This window comes from Anguilla anguilla, chromosome 4 (assembly GCF_013347855.1).
Source record: "Anguilla anguilla isolate fAngAng1 chromosome 4, fAngAng1.pri, whole genome shotgun sequence".
Taxonomy (NCBI): Eukaryota; Metazoa; Chordata; class Actinopteri; order Anguilliformes; family Anguillidae; genus Anguilla; species Anguilla anguilla.
The window spans coordinates 17827152-17845190 of record NC_049204.1 but is presented as its reverse complement, the minus strand read 5'-3'; the positions used below and the strand labels follow the sequence as shown (position 1 = coordinate 17845190).

Sequence of the window (18039 nt, the reverse complement as noted above, 5' to 3'; positions counted from 1 at the left end):
ACTTCAGTGAGAAAGAAGTGAGATTTCTCGACATAAAACAGCCCCTGTGACAGAAAACATCTCTGCCTTCTACATCGTTCTTCACACAGTAAATGTGGAATACTGAGATGCAATCTTACAACTTTAAAACCATTCGACAGAAAAGAATCATGTCAATCTTCGCCGGGTGGTCCAGAGTAAAACATTCAGCATTCAGCATTTTGTCTGTAAGAGAAAGAAGAAACCCTGCGATGTAGTGCCCAGGGAATGCAAACAGGTGTGATTTGGAGATGGTCTGAAATGTCACAATGCCTGTGGCTGTGAAAGGCAGGCCTACGCGTCCCCGATCAACCTGCCGCCCCGTGTGTTTACAGCTGCTTTTGTGTCTCAGAGGGCCTCGTGCGCTGATTGTGTATGAATGCCTTTGATTAAAAAGCTTGCAGAGACACATGCGCTTTAGACAGGAAATCATTTGTTTGGTCAAGCAAATAAGGACGGTATTTAATCAAAGCATTGTTAACGTACAGCTAAGAGTGCACTATAAATGCAGCCCATTGTAGCCCAGCGATTGTGTTTCTCTTCATGTTTGTAATGGTCATATGTAATTAAGCACCTCTCATTGTCTCTTTATTTATGTACTACATTATTTAAACTTTAAACTGAATTTACTGAAATGTGAAACCACAACAGCAGTATTATTTACAGCATTCTAAATAATTCTTCGAAAATAATTTAAAGCTCCAATATCAATAACCTGGCCTATTGACTTAATAAAGTGAATTTAATCTGGTTCAGCTTTTAAATTCCAATCTAACCTCACAGGGGCATCCATCAGTCTAACAACTGAAAGAGAAAGTGGAAAACAGAGCAGATATTCAAATGTACTTGATTAAAAAGTTCCCCTCCTTATTGGAAAGTAAACGTAGCCACCCGATCAAATATCTGCGCGTTGAATCAGTTGCCATGGCTCCGCATTGTCTTGGTCACCTGTGCTGCTCATTTGACAAAGGGGCTCTCGTGTACTGAAGCTTAATCATGTGTCCCACTGTCAGCTCCATTGTGCCAGGTTGTCACCTCTAAAACGCAGCAACATCAGGGACGCACAGCCTGTCTGTTCAGACAACGCTGGGCTCGCAGTCAGTCAGAGGGATTGGGTCTCAGACTGCTCAACCTGCTGGAACTGGACGAGGGGATATATTTCACGTTATGGAAGTAGTGCTCCGCGGGACAATGCAGTACGCTCGCTGAACAATGGAGCAGCAGAGCAATGCACCGGAAACGTTGGCAGAAGGGAATATCACTATACCGAAAACATTTTTGCCCTCTAACCTTCAGGCTACAGTAAAGCACCTCCTGAAAATAATGAAGGACATACATCTCAGTGAAAGCGATTATTGGAGGCTTAAGACTAGAATAGTCAGCCTGTTATGAACTCATTTGATTGGGTCCACCCATTTTCAAGAAACATTTTAAAAGGAATGTATTCTGCTTCTGAGGTAAAGCACTGTAAACATTTCTGTCACTGAAACATTTATGACTGAATAGTGGTTATGGCACTGAGCTCCTGAAGGATATATATTGTGGTGGGGAAGCTGTTGCATCCTTATGCAGAAAACTTAGGTCTAGCAATCCGTCAGTACACATATACACTAAGTTAGAGAACCTCCTGTCTTCTGAACAAAGAACCATTCTGAAACGCCACAACAGCAGTATTATTTGCACGATTCAAAATAATGCTTTTAAAATGCATTAAAGATCCAATATCAATAACCAGGCATATTCTGATACATGAATAGCACAATAACATGTATGATGTTCATACTTTCTAATTGAAACGTATATTAAACTGCAGAGTTGTTGCTCTAGCACTGACTGCCATGATGATTGACAGTTCATGAACATGTATACCATGCTCTTTACTGAACGAGATTACCCTGTAGTTTTTCTTTAATTACACTGCTTGGATGGATGCTTAGCAACTGCTGTTGCCCAGGCTTTCCTGAAGGCAAACACCATGGAAATGAGGAGCCACATCCTTGGGACTAGTCTCAGGGGGATACACAGGCAGTGTTGATTGAGTGAGGAAGTTACATGCTAACGAAAGAGGCTACAGGGCTCGGTCTGTCAGCGTGTGGCTGAACGATGAGTCTGAAACTAGGCACCATTGCCAGTCTCTCCACGGCAGGCGCTGGCTGTGACGAGTTATTAGGAGTCTTAATTTTATATTTTCTGTCCTTCTAAATGCATCCTGAATATACCAATCCCACACTACTAAAGAGCACCTCCCTTTGAAATAGCTGCCTTCGAAACAACATGCAAGTGAGGCACAATAAAACAGAGTGTAGGTATTACTGACCTTTAAAAAACTAAATATTTAGCTCAAAAATGGTTTCCCTTTACATTTGCTTGCATAGTAGGACCATAGTAGGAGATATGAATTGGTCTTAATTTTTTTGTCGGCTTTGCAAATGATACACCTGTTTGAGTTGCAAATTCCTTCCAGACTGTTTGAGTTTGTTTTTTTTTTTGTTTTTTTTTTCCCCCCCTCACATCTAACACTGTTCATGTTGCATTGTTGACCAATAGTACAATGAGATATCCATTTTTCTAATTATGATAGTATTTAGAATAAGCATTGCGACTGAAATGCACAGAGAACGTTTTGTCAGGAAACTCTTGCTGCAGCTGACCATTGGTCAGCCTCAGTAACCATATGCTCTCATACTCAATCAATCGCATCCACACATCATTACCGGAGCTCCATTTAAAACCAACAGTCAGACTTCTCAAGTGCTACTCCTTGCCTGTCCTGCTCTTTGCTTGCTACGCTTGCTGCAGCTCACAAAATTGCACTCAAGGAATTATTGCTCTAACAATCACTCACAGCTTGTGTTCCGTCTCCATGCTGGAGGGATATCAGTATGATCCTCTGATGTTTCAGGGAGCAGCAGGTGCTGTACTGTACACATAGATTAGGGTTTGGCACTTGGATGATCTGCTGTTTGGAGGTTTTGGTATTTCTCCAGTTTAGTAGGGGATATGTATCGTGATCCTTGTTTGATAGGTTAGTGCACACTGGTGCATGCACAGATGGAGCTAAAGCATATTTATTTAGTCCCAAACCAAAAGTAATTGCTTTGCATTTTCATTGATGTTGTTCGTTTAAATATGTGAGTTATCCTGACTGAAATGTCTTTATTTATAGAAAGTGGCAATTATTTCTATTTAATGTTCACCTTTTACATTCCTGATGGGAAGGGGTCAGTAAGTCTTAACTGTGGATGATGCTTTCAGTCTCACACCAACTCAGTTGATCAATCAGCCTGTAACCATGCGATGTGTACCCCAGGTTCTGGTATAATCCTTTATGAAGTAAACACAAAATAAGGGCATGATCTGGAAGGGGATTAAAATATGGATGTTTTTATTTTCTCCCAACTGGCTAATTTTATAACTTTAGCTTATGAAAGCTAATAATGAATAACTTTACTTATTAATAATGACTAATTATTAATTACTAATTAATAATACCAACAGTATTAAATGCAATACATTTTCAAACAGATAAAATCAAACATAGTTACAAATATTCAACCAATCATAGTATTTACATATTCACTAATTGTGTATTTATATATATATATATGTACTGTGGATATGTAAAACTGTATTATTTTCTGGTATTTTTTCATGGTTTTCATCTCAGAAAACCTCTTATTCAGGCCGCTAGTCTCCATGAAATGTTTCAAAGCACAATCCTATTAACATTTTTGAGAGGTTTCATTAAATAAATGTGTTTGTGCCCTGCCTTGTTGACATGCTCTCATGAAATCCTTCATTGATATCATTAAAACTGAATTAGTTAGCTGCCATGAGCATTTGTCATGAACTGAAACTATTATAGAGCAGTGTAACTCCGAATTCAGCTGCTGAACACCATTCTGAATTAATTCACATGTAATACAATACAAACACTACAACGTATTCACTACATGTACCAATGTATTCGCCTCAACATTCAATAACATGCTCAAGACTCTGTGGTTCAGGTTTCAGGTATGGGGAGTTTGTCTCCTAATTCTTCAAGTGTTCTACCAATAGAATTAGTTTAATTATTGGTATCCATTTGTGACTGGTTGAGTACAGTGATTGGTTACATGTGCTGTCAGTCCATAATGGCATAAAGTAGCTGGGATAAACCTTGGCTTTCATGTGACCCCAATGGGAGTAAGCTGCTTTTGCATGATTAATGTATGGAAGACCAGCCCCCGTGTCTGAGGATAAATCTGTACTGATTCAGCATTCAACATGGAAAGCGCTGGTAATGCTATTAAGGACTATTATGACAAAATAATCAAATATTTCAGCAGAGATAAAAATGATTCCACGATATCTCAGGTGCACATGCCTGCCATTGCTCTTTATTTCTAGAACATTTATGCCCGGTTGCGCATCCTGTCTCATGCACAAGCGCAGTGCATAGAAAAGGGAACACATCCGGACTGATTGACAACGTAATGCAATTCCCGAGGTATAAAACACATGCAGCCTTAGAACACATCCTGCCGGGGGGACCTGATTCTTATGCAAATGAGACATTCATGCATTTCTCACCCTGCTGTCTCAGATAAGACCGGAGAAAAGGGGGCTTTTCCCAAACATGGAATGTGCTTCCGGCCAAAGCGTCACGCAGACGATCCACTGCTTCGGTTACATTACCTCTGTGAGATTTTGCAAGCCCGTTTCTATTCCTGTGTTAACTTAATTGAGCTGCAATTTGTAAATCATTTGTAAGCACTCCTGCACATTATTCAATAATTTGTTGCGCTGCTCTTAACCAAAATTACTTTGGGGCATTACTGATGGAGTTGGACTCGCTGTCATTAATTTGGGCAACTGGTTCAACTGGTCTCCTTGCTGTTTTGTCAGTTAACTATTATGTATAGTGTTTACATTACAAGCAATCGCTTCCACTAATGTGAGAAATTCTAACTGCTGCTACAAATCAGTGCAATGCCAAAAAATTATATATTAGCTGCTTTAGGGTATGTAACAATAATGAAAGTGAAGACATTTGCTCATCACATAAATAACCTCTTACATTTACATTCCTCATTCACTCGGGCTACAATACACACCATCTAAAACATAATTACATACCCTGTAGGTATGTGCAATTACGGCTGTCATGTGTATAACACATCAGGGCTGCTCAGCCCGCAGGGCCTGTTTTATGACTGACGCTAACAGTTGAAATCTGTATTTCTGCTGCTGGAAGACATGCTGTGGTACATTGTCTGAATGTCAGATCAATAAGGCAAACTTGTGTTTGTAATGACTAATCTGTGAGCCAAGGGCATGAGCGCGTAGCTGCAGAACCTTCAGCTGGTGTGATCATGTGAGAAATTAGATATTGCGACGACCCTGTCTGGTTGCGGTCAAAGTTCCATTCCTGCATTCCGACAAAATGAATGTGCAGCGTATCATACATTTTGTAATGTGCCAGTATTACTAAATAAGGCAATGATCAACTCTCTTATATTTGCTTTGATCCTGTGTTCATTTCCTTTGATATAATTGATTTTCTTCAATTAGTTCTAGAATGTTGGGACTTTATTTAAAATAAATATTGTTTTGTTTTAAATGTTTGTAATTCATGATGCATATACAGTTACCTGACTTTTGATAATATAGTAGGTGGTGTTTAGTCGTGGCTAACTTGGCTTGGAAGAAGAAGAAATTAACAATTATTTAGACAGGTCTAAGAAGTCCAAACCCCCCTCAAAACCTTGAAGACAACCACTTAGGGCAAATTACTGAATCTTACTGTAACTGGAAAGGCTCACACAAAATGGCTACAGTTGGCTGCTTGCCATCTGTTTTACTGACAGGCAGTGCCTGAGGGCTGTTCAATAAAACAGAACAGGTTGTGTGGCAGGACGTGTAAAACTTTTCTGGCCATTACAGTACAACTGCAGACCACTGTGGGGCAGATAGTCCTCAAGAACAGATAACAAACCTTTACACAAGGGAACAAGAGAAAAGACGACAAAAACTGTGCTACTGGGTCAGCAACAATCCCACCCCTAAAATGAGCTCTAACTATATAAAGCTATTCATCTGAAGTTAATTCAACATATTTTTGTAGCTCCAGTGACATGCTGTATTGCTTAACGATTGAGCTCTTGAGTATACATATATATATCCACTGAAAATACAGTGGCATGGATTTGTGGGGCTAACACATAGTCCTGGAGGCAGTGTTGACCCATAAGCCCATCTCAAACCCCACCAGCACCGGAACCCTTGCAGCTTTGCGCGGCCAAACCCAGCAACAGATCAATATGTTTACTTCATCTACGGTTGCGTCAAAATCTACCCTGACAGAAGGGAACTGATAGCCCATATCCTAGTCTCAATAGAAAAACACCCAAATAAAATTATCCAGGGGCTCAAGGCCTTCATATAAGGCTGGCTGGATGTATCGATTTGCTTCATCCCACTCAGTTAAAAACTACGGGTATATAATATGATTTTTGATACAAAAATGAATATTCTTTATAGATACATAATAGAGATTATAAAGGCAGTATTTTTCTATTTTAAATTCTTAAGCATTCACTTAAACCTGGATTCCAGAATGTCACATACACTTCAGAATGAGAATGTCCACCCCCTCGTGTGAGTCACATTCAAGAACATGGACAACTGAATGCTTTTTAACTTATGTTGTTAAAATTAGAATATAATGTAAGCAGTCTTGATGAAGTCCAACTCATGTCAACAAATATGTAGCTGCTACCCACTTCATTCAAATGACCCAAGACAACTTTTCAACATTAATTATCATCCGGGTACATCAGTAAAATGTATTGAAATACTTAATTAGCAGTTTAGCCAGGATACAAAATATGTAGAAAAAACAACAATATACTGTATACATAAACGGCATTTCCTTTTTCATTTTATAACTCATTTTATATCTGAACAGAGCCATCCTTGAACCTAGGTGTAATAGTTAGATTTGAAATAGTAATGTATATTATGGTTTTCACTTGTTGGCAGTCTGTCCTTTCTGCATTGCTTTCATTCTTATTCATTCGTTTGTGGAATATCCTTTAGGGGAATTATATGTTAACCTTTCCACATCACTTAAGGCAAAAATATTTATTTCCTAAAGATAGCCAGCTTCCTATATGCAAGTTTACATGCTATAAGAAAACAGATTTACAAAATTTCATAGAAGACATCCACCGTCAGCTTCAGTGAAGTGAAGTCACTTCAATTTCAAGAATTAATCTGTTTGTTTAGTGTGCCAAGAAACCAAAGTCTCGTGAGACGGTAAACCCCACGTCACTCACTTCCTCAGTGCGTAACACCAACCGCACCAACAACAAAACAGATTCTCAGTAGATGAATAAGGGTCAGACATGAGGAATTTAGTCTCGCTTAAGGAATAAATCACGTTAACAGCCGGCGACCACAGCAGGTTTTCAATTTGTGAGATGAAATACTCTCCTGGGGCATATATGGTTTACCTCATTTGGTGGCCTTGCACCACTGACATTGTTAAGGCCTGGAGCTATATTGCCATATTAAGACCTCAACTCATACAGAGAACAAGGACCTGCATTTGCCTACTGTACAGGAGTTCATGGTCCAAAAGTGCCAAAGAGAAACATTACACTTCCAGTACTCCTGAATATAACTCTTAGAGTTATGTCTTCACTCAACCCAAATCATTCTCTATATACAATAATTCATTGTCATTGCTGCCTGGATAGATAAGAGAGATAAGCTGAGACATTTAAGACAATATACAAACACAAACACAATTTGAAATTGAAGCAGGTGCAGAACAAAACTTAAATAAATAAAAAAATGAGTAGACTATTTATTTTCTATGCTTAAAAATCCCCTTCCATTCCAGCAGAGATCTATAAAAATAACAGATGATTACAACTCATCAGGACTGCAAGAGAACACAACATGGCAACATCTGCATTTACAGTCACACTCAGAAGATGCAGATTACCATTGCAGTCTTTTCGTGCCATATGCACAAATCCTCACATTTTGAGCAATAAAATGCCCATCTCTTCTGAAAAACACTTGGTGCAACATTTATGTGCTGTTTTGTAGAGAATAGAAAATACCAAAAGATTTTTTGAGCTTGAGATCCGTCTTGCCAGATTCCTGCTCAAATGGGATACTTTTTTTTTGTTGTTGTGCAGGAAAAAATGGCTTTGGGGGGGTCACCGTTTTCAAATATGGCAACACTGCTTGAGATAAACAACCAAGAGCCCCCAAAAAACAGAGCTCAAATGCATCAGATTGACTGAGATCAGTTCGGGAAATGGAGAGAGGGCCCGAAAAATTAACAATATACTGCATGCTTTGAGGCCATTACGAGAACATGGTTTGAATATAAAGCCTGCAGTTTCACAGGATAAAGATCGCACAGCCGGCTAGCCTCACAATCTGACGGGAAGTGAATATTTTCAAGACTAGAAGTCAGTCAGGTGAACTAAAATTACCATCTGGCAAATGAGAAGGTTATGTAGTAGAAATAAATTGTGCATTCCACTGGTGTGACACCCGTTAATCACACTTTGAAAAGATAGAAACAAACCGGAAATATCTTGTGTTGAAGGGTGAGGGTCTAAGGTCTAAGCCGATTCTGGATTTATTTGGATTATCTCAATTTGTTGCATAACGCATTGCTCAAACGACATGATGGCAACAGGCAAAGAACATACTGGGGCAACCATCCACACTGCTCACTCTCGAGCCTGACACAACACAGCTCTATTCTAGTGTACCACTTAGAGCTTCTCCAGCCTTACACCCTCCCTGAGACCCTGCTCGTCCTCAGCATGCTTAGACTTGCTGCGGTGATCCTTCCCCAGCTGGAACACTGTCATGTGAGGACCAGTGACCACTACATTTCAATAGCCTATAGAAGACACACATTTTAAAATGAGCTTCTAGCATGCTGGTAGTCGCCATTTTAATTCGAATTTCTACAATTCCTTTTGAAATTATTACTTCTATGATTGCCTTTCACTGGCTTTTAAATCCTACTTTCCATTTCATTCTACATTGTCCATCTATCACATTTTGTAGAATCGTTGTGTTGGTGATTTAGTTTACTTTATGCCCCATTGCCAATTGTAGTACTTGTAGTACTTTGTAGTGTACTGCATACTGAGAAGGCCCAATTACGGGCAGAGGCTAGGGGATGAAAAACTAACATGTATATTGGGATCTCGCACATCCTCCATTAAAACATGGATACTGCTTAATCACAGTACCACAGCTCTACAATCCTATCCCTCCAGATATTTAACTGCATACAGGTACCTGCATGCATAAAAGATCTAAGGTAAAGGGTCGGAAACTCCAGGGGTCAGAAAGTAAAAGTTCTGCCACGTGTTTCTCCCAACCAAGAACTCAGTCAGCTGATTTCACCAATTGGTTCTACTGCCTGGCTGAAGAATTGTGCTAATTAACAAATCCAGGTGATTGCAACAAAATACTGGGGAGGAGTTTTACATTCTGAACCTGAATTTTCCTCCCAAGTACAGCAGATAGAAAAATGCCAAAAAGGTGACCATAGAACTCAGACAGAGATGACCATACACAAAGAGCACTGGCACACTGATTATCATAGCTCCCCCTCACAATGCACAAGCTGGTAAGATACAGTCCCTTCAAAGGATGAATGAAACATCCTAAGTCACCAGTCAAGTAAGGTCACCGGTGGGGCTGCTCTTCTTGTGAATGGCAGCAGCACAGGCGTTTGTGCTGAGCACCTAGCGCTAGAAACCAATGGGCTGCAGGTAGCAGGTAGCAGACATGGAGCCGAAGGGCAGCTCTGCAAGGGAGATAATTCTCCAGGGGAAACCTTGACGATTCCCCATCAATAAGCAGTTGCCTGTAATTACAAGTCATTAAAGTTTGCTCTGAGCCCCTGACAAGATGCACCCTGCTGTGATGAACAGCTGCTGTGTCACAGCTCCACAAACACAAGACCTCCCACTGAAACTGAAGGGCCCAGGTTCATGGAGAGTAGCTTTACGCAGGTGCTGCATGCGCATCAGAGTGACAGCATGACTTTTGCAGGGATTTCTTTTTAGGTTTATTGTGATCCCACATAAACAGCACACCCTAGCCATTTGCATCAGGTTTGTTTAAATCACCAAGGACCAAAATGAACTCATGTATGGCATTCACTTGTATTTAAAGATTTTTAAATATGCTATACGAATATGAACCGACTCCAATACAGTACAGAACTTACATGTAATGATTGTGGGTCTGATATGATTTAATAAAAACAGACTGTTGCCAGATTGCTGCATTAATGTTGGTACAGCAAATAGAGTTAATATGAATTATGAATGCCACTGAGGATTTAACTACAGTAATCTATTCTTCAGCAGCAACAATATTACCAACAAATGAGTAATACAGCTTATTTTGTTCTTTTATACAGGAAATGGTTGGATGGAATTTCATAATAGTTTTCCCTCAACTGTCAACAGCAATACAGGCAAAATTACAGTGCACATATACATTTGCCATTAGCTTGCAATGTTCTGCAGACTATAAATGAAACATTCAATGATGAAAAACACTTGACGAGACTTAATATGTATTAACTTATTCCTATTACTTTATTCATTACAAACCAAGAAACTTTCATAAAACTATTTTATGTTTATTTTTAGGCCTTAAGCAGACACACTCCAGAGTGAGTAATAAATGTGAACACCTAATGCCACATCATTAAGGGTTACAACTGACTGTAACCTTTAATGTATAATGATAGTGACCTTTAACTTATCAAAAGTAGTTAATACATGAACCTACAATACAAAGTTAAGTGTCATAGTAGGTTTTCGAAGGAGACTGTAGTGATTAAAGCAGAAAATGGGCTTGAGCTGGTGGGGACCGATTGCACACACAGGGAGGCTAGCAAAGAGAGAGATGCAGATGTTCATTCTGGACAGGACAACAACCATGACAATCAACCAGGTACAAAATATGTTGTAAGGAAAGGATGGATTTCACGGAAATAAACTAAATCTCCAAGAATTGTTGTAATATTCTCAGTAAAAGACTGAAAGAAAAAATCTTATTATCCAGGACTACACTGATTCTTGTTGTGTTGCCAAGGGTGATGGACAAAGCCTTGGGGGGGGGGGGGGGGGGGGGGGGGGGGGCTGTGGGGATGGAGCAAGTAGGTAGAACACCTGGGTTTTGCCAAGATTGATGGGGTCTGATAATCCGACTGAAAATGTCTAAGAGACAAGCTTTGATGCGTGAGGTAACATGCATGTTCCTCCATGGATGGAAAGGAAAGAAAAAGTGTGTGCTGATAGCACAGCAATGCTATGAGAAGCCACGGGAGGACATTACTAAGATGAGAGACTTCAAGTACAAAGAAAACAGGAGGGAGCTGTGAACAGATCCCCTGTGGGACTCTCATGGTAAGGCTGTGGACCTTAGAGACAGAGCTATGTCATGTTACCTGACAGGAGCGGTCAGAAAGGTATGAAGATAACCAGGTTGTAGCAGCATTAGTTGGTAGCTGCACAAAAACAGTGCTGCAAGTGTAAAGCAGTTTTAAGGTCAGTGGTCCAGCCCAGGGGTCAAAATGAAACGTTCCATGCCCAAACCATATTCAAGCCATTCCTTTTTAAGCAGCTTTTCAAGTAACATGCCGTAGCCACATGCACTTATCTCCAGTTCCCTGCGCTTAAACAGGGCTTTTGATTCACATAATGTAAGCTTTAAATTGTCAATGGCAATCACCTGACTGCCAATTAGTAAAGAAGTGCACCTGGCTGCTTCTTCCAGGAAGTCCAAGGCCTGAGCCTCATGGGAATTGTTGTGTTTTTCCTTCTCAACTGCAGTTCCCATGACACAAAATAGAAGCTATTTCTTAAAGGGAAAACCTTCTCTTAAAAGGGGCAACCCTGTGGATGCAGTCTTTAAAAGCACTATTTTATATGCTTTGGTAGGGAAAGATAGTACTAACAAACTACAAACTTATGATAACATACATGTCATTACAAAAGCATCAGAAATAGATTTTCTAGATGGATTTTACATTACAGTAGCTAAATAAATTAAAGCCAGCATTTCCTTCCCTGGTCCTCAAAAATTAGGCAAATTGATGAAAGAAATTAATTTTTGTCTATGGGGGCTGATGCTTAAAAAGTTATACCAAATAATGTATTCAGAAGTTGTAGGTTGTGTCTGAGGTTTACTGCTCATGCTAGTCTGAATACTAAAAATAACTTAATAGTACTGGCCTTTGATTCTAAGAAGGAGTCTTGATCTGGAGTCATTAGTCATAGGTTTCCAGCTCACAGCTGGGACCACAGCAACATCTGGAAGGCTAAGCCAATGATGTCTGTTTACCATGGAACCCAATGACAGCAGTATGAATGTCAGTCAGGATGTTTCATTCAGCCATAATTTTCACGACCAACTATCTGCATGACCCCAGGTCTTATATTCAATATGTCATCACTGTATTTTGGCTATGAAAGCCCTAACTGTAGGTACGTTTTGTATGTACTTGGTGTGAGGATGATTGGTCCAGTGTCTTCCTGCTAACACACCTATTCCTAAGATGTTGCCCTGCCCCCCAGCGTTAGATAATGTGCAATACGAGCCTGTTCAGTTTGCAGTCCTGAGGCTATAAATAGACCATTATCTATGAAGCCAGACACAGGCAGCTGACCTATGTTATCATACAGTACCTTTGTAGAAACAACAGGTGGTAGTTATGTCAGTCATAGTAGATTGTCTTGCACAGAACACAGGAAGGGAAAAATAAACAAGAATAATCTACAATATTCCTGACCTTTCTGTTTTCTTGACACACTTTGTACATAGACTGACCAAAAACTCTGCTTTGCTGATTTCAGTTAGTGGGCTATCACACACTTTCTGTAAGTTTGCGACCAAGAAACACAAAAACAGCATGAATGACATGACCTTTAGGCATGAACACTCCAAGACACGATTAAGCAGTGGATGTGACAGTCATCTCGAGTCAGCTAGAAAATATATTGTCTCACACTCAGGACAAAAATATATATATATAAAGCCTATATTGCAAGCTTGGAGCTTGGTATCCCAGAAGTAACAAAGCAGGAGCTGATGAATTAGAGAATTTAAGTCAGTCCAGTAACTACCAGTAACTACCAATGGTGGTAGTGGTAACCAGCTAGGTACCATAAACTGACATATGTGAATGGACCAGAGAAGTCACAACTACAAAGCTGGAAGCAAATAACAACTTCACTAACGATTGCTATTCTTTTATTTTTCAAAACGCCCTTCAAATAAAACTATCAATACATTGCAAATGTATTGGTTAACTAACTAATGTTCTTTGAACAAATAGTACAAAGAAGAGAATTTGTTAGGGAGCTAGAAGTTTGTCAAGAAAATCTAAAAAAAATCATCGTGGCATGCTCATTCTCCTGTGACAACGATGGATACGTCCATTTGACCAATATATTTCTTGCAACATACAACATTTTTAAAATAATATTTTTTTCAGCACACAAGTATATAGCAATTGTGACTAATCATAGGCTAACAACAGCTTCATAAACCTGGTTAGATATGACTCAAATATAGCTTGTTGGTGTAAACAAAACTGATATGACTAAGTTATCAAACTAGGAGACATCTTACAAGTAAAATAAAATGTTCTCTGTAAGTAAATACTAGCATTAAATATCTATGTAGTTGGTGAATATAATTACTTTAGTTTCATTTTTCTTTACAGATAAAACATACATATACAGAACAAACCCTAGTCATTAAAACTAGAGTGCATAAAAATTATTACCATGTTGATGGAGCTCCTGCTATAGTAGGCAAAATTCAACCACTGGAGCAGCAGGTGTGACTATTTAAATATTTAAATTTAAATCTTATGTTATTTTTAAGACAAACATTTGAAGTATTAAGGTAAGAGTATAGCTGCGGAATTTTAATAATTTTAATTTCTAGCTATATAGCTGCTGATTATTGCTGGTTAGCTTGTGTTTAGGGGTGAGGCAGGGGGAGAAGGTGATTCCATCTATTTGCCTGCTGTTTTGTGGTTTCCTCTGCTGTCTCCTAAATCCTGTGAGGCCTTCAGAACCAAGGACAGTGGTTGCCTCACCTACAGGCATGCACAGCTGAGGTTGATTAGTAATAATGCTAGCTGATGCTTGTTGCCATTTGTCAGGCCGGTTATAAAGGCACTACTTGCTGTGCCTAGGGGAAGATCTTTGTGGACACAGATGATATATGGACTCCAAAAAAAAAAAAACTTGATGTTAACAGTTTGTGCAAGTTCAAAGGCTGCTTTCCTTATTTACAAGAGGATTCATAACAAAGAATGTTATTTAAAGTCCACTATACCAGGCCCAGGAAAAATGAGGATAACCACATCAGAAATGAAATATCCCTGGTAAATCCAATAGCTGTCTGTAAAAATTAAAAAAAAAAAAAACACTCATATACTAAACTAAAAACTAAATAGAAATAGCGGTCCAACTTTTCTCATGGACAAATTCTATAATTTTTAAAAGCATCGGATAGGGGGTGGGTGGTTTTTCATTTTATTTTATTACACTACTGGCTGTAAAGAACATGAGTGCTCAAAATGTAAAAGAAAAAAAAAGAAAATGACAATAGTTATCTACTTGTCTGGCCAATCTAGCTGTTCTAACGAGATATCGGAACAAGTAATTTTGAAATGTAGCTAAGAGTATTTAATCTGCAACATTAAACCAGTGAATAGTCTGTCTATGATGCAGTTTTCACATGGTGTACCAAGAGTTGCCAGAATTAAGCAGCACCGCCTAGAACTGCAGCAGCACTTATATTTCTAGTGGCAAATTAAAATGAAAATTCAATCAATTGCATTCAAGCCAAGCCTCAGCTAGTTGGAATAGCTGACACTTTCACTGCGAACCAGGAGCCAGGACCATAAAACAGTATGCTATGTACAGCCGTTAACACCAACGAAAGACAAGGCTTCCATACACACAGACTAGCACCACTAGACACAAACATACAGAAGACCAGCGGCCTTCAAACCAAAATGTGCACCCTGGGATAGAGCACCATCTCAGGCTATATGCACACCAGAATGAACAAAATACACCCTGTGTGACTGTAGAACTAACACAACAAAAAGAGTTTCATTATTTCTGCCGTAGAATATCTGAAAAACTCAGGCTTGAATCAGTTACAACTCATGATTCTTGAAATATAGGGGATAATGTAGAACCACTAAAAACTGGTGGAAATCTCTGGTTTAAGTAGTTCAATAGAAAGTCACGTAATTTGCAATCCATAACAATTAACACTACAACCTGGAATGTGTGGAATCCAAACATCCTTTTGTGCACGAGAACTTTAAGAAAAGTTTCATGCACATGCCACAATGTTCCGTGTTTTTCAAGGTTGTACACTAGCAGTTCTGCATACCCATGCACACATTTTGGTATATTTCTTTTTTTACTTTATTGATTTTTACAGTCTTTAAAAAATCAGTATATTTATTATTATTATTATTATTATGATTATTAATAATAATCATAATAATAATAATAATAATAATAAATACATTTTTTTTGTCTGACAGCAATCCTCTAGATTCTATATTCCTTTTTTTCACTGCACTACCCCAAAAACATACACTGATCATTGGTACGTTACAGTCAAAGAGCACAACCTCAACAGTTTAGTGCATCAAATTACATTTCAGCATTTAGCAGACGCTCTTATCCTGAGCGACTTACAGAGATTACTTTTTTTTTTTTTTTTACTACACACAATCCATTTACACAGCTGGATATTTTACTGAAGCAATTCAGGTTAAGTACCCCGCTCAAGGATACAAGGGCAGCACCCCGGCTGGGAATCGAACACGCAACCTTCGCACTGCATTCACAATTCCCTAACCATCACCATCACAACAGGAAACAAACATGCCACATTACTAGGGCTTCAGGATGTATTAGTATTGCTTATTTGTTGCACACTTGGAAAATCATGACAAGAAATCCATGTCACCCTGAACATGTTTACTGTTTGGAGGAGGAAAGCTTTCCGCCAGTAAACCCCAGTGTCTGGTCTTTTTTTAGTCGGTAGAGTGCTTACACAGAAAACTTGTTTTATATACGCCTACTCCAGAGAGTTACGCCTCGCTGTGACAGATGTCAATGCATCATGTGAAGGCACTAGCTGAGGGCTAATCCCTTTTGAAATGCTAGTTAAATCCATGGCCTCTGACCCTCCCAGACACATCCATTTTCCTAGAACTCTACATACTGTACTGGCTGTAGGACTATCACATGATCACTTTAAGCAACACAGATGCTTTAGTATAATTCAGCAGATGGATCCTCACTTCTATAGATGGGTGTCCTCAAAGTCATATATGACTTTTTAAAAAATCACAATGGGAGTACAGGATTGAAAATAAAATATATAATACTAAGGGCATGCTCAAAAACTCTGCTGCTGCTTCAATAAATTATGCTGCACAATTAAAATACAATATATTACCTTTCCTCACACAATCACTATTAATCTTTGTAATATTAACATGTCAATTATGCTGGCAGAACACATACACAGTACAAATAAATAATTACATAATAAATACATGTTTTATTTAATTTCAATTGAACAGTCTTTGAATGCCATCAAGACAGTGCAAATTACTAATCAATGTGAAGCATATGCTATTCATAGTTCTGTAATAGTCATTGTACAAAAATAGCTCATTATGCTGTACCCTAAAGGATAAAGTGACAGATAGCATCCAATGTATTAACTTTAGATATTAAAGAGAAAAACATAAGAGTTGCTTTGTAATTTCATCAGTATCAACAAATCTAAAATATGTATGATATTTTAATGGACCCTGAATTCTGGATATCTTTGTTGCATTGAATATGCACAAGAGTGCTACAAGCCTACAGCGCTCATTAAAAAAAGAGTTAACTGCATTGGCATTTCCATTTCTATTCTCGTAAACATTGTTCAGATGCACTAATATCAGTCGCCACGTGTGAATACAACATAATTACTTTCAAATATTACTGTAACTAATAGCATTCCCAAAAATAGCATGTGTCACCAATTGAATATCAGCAATCTAACATCTGACACTGAATCTGTTTTGCAGATGACACAGCCTATGATAATTAATACCAAGACCGTGTAGCCGCCGCTGCTGGGACCTACGGAGAATGCAAAATGGGACCCTGGTATCCAAAGGAACAACAAAAATGTAAAGAGAGGAGGAGAGCATTCCGGGATCACACTTGATGGTGGTGAGGTGCTAACTAATGACGGTCATGAGGAGGCATTAACACCCCGCATGCTAAAGAGTCAGATACGCGGGGAGGCACGACACTCAGCAGTGGCGGCATGGCGGGTAACTATTAAAAGAGAGCCACTTGAGGCTCTGAGTTACAGACGTCGGGCGGTCAGCAAAGGAAGGTTTGAGAGCATGAAACTAAAGCTCCCGAGACACATCTGATACAGAAGGAAGGCGAGAACCTTGTGGAGTTAACTAAATAACTATTTAGGCATTGATGAGGAGGCTGGGCATGGGCTTTCATCGCGGTCGAACTGGAGCTTAAATTCTGAGATCACACGGTCTGCGGTAATGCTGTGAAAGCTTCGGCTTTCATAGTCTTCTTCTTTTTTTTTTTGTCTTGTGCTCTTTACAGCTGCAGGGTGGGCATTTGGCTGTCAGGAACAGCAGTCACTGAAATAATTGTGATTCTCAGCAGCAGCATTGAATCATAACACCTGCAAAGGCCCAGGTACTGTCAGAGAACTGTCCTTTGATTGGCCAAAGCCAGGGCAAAAGTATGCACTGTTTAAAAGTACACACCGGCCACATACACCACTACTGAAACCCTCTGCTTTGTACAGTGAATTCAATTTAACGCATACAAAAATGAATTCTATATCATATTCTATAACTCCTTTTTATTTTATGTGATTGAGTTAAAT

The 18039-nt window shown here is 39.0% G+C and overlaps 1 protein-coding gene across 3 annotated transcripts in view; it reads right to left on the bottom strand.

The window, feature by feature from the left end:
• scn5lab (sodium channel, voltage gated, type V-like, alpha b) overlaps positions 1 to 18039 on the bottom strand; it is a 130582-nt gene that overhangs the window by 39130 nt on the left and 73413 nt on the right. The window lies entirely within an intron of this gene.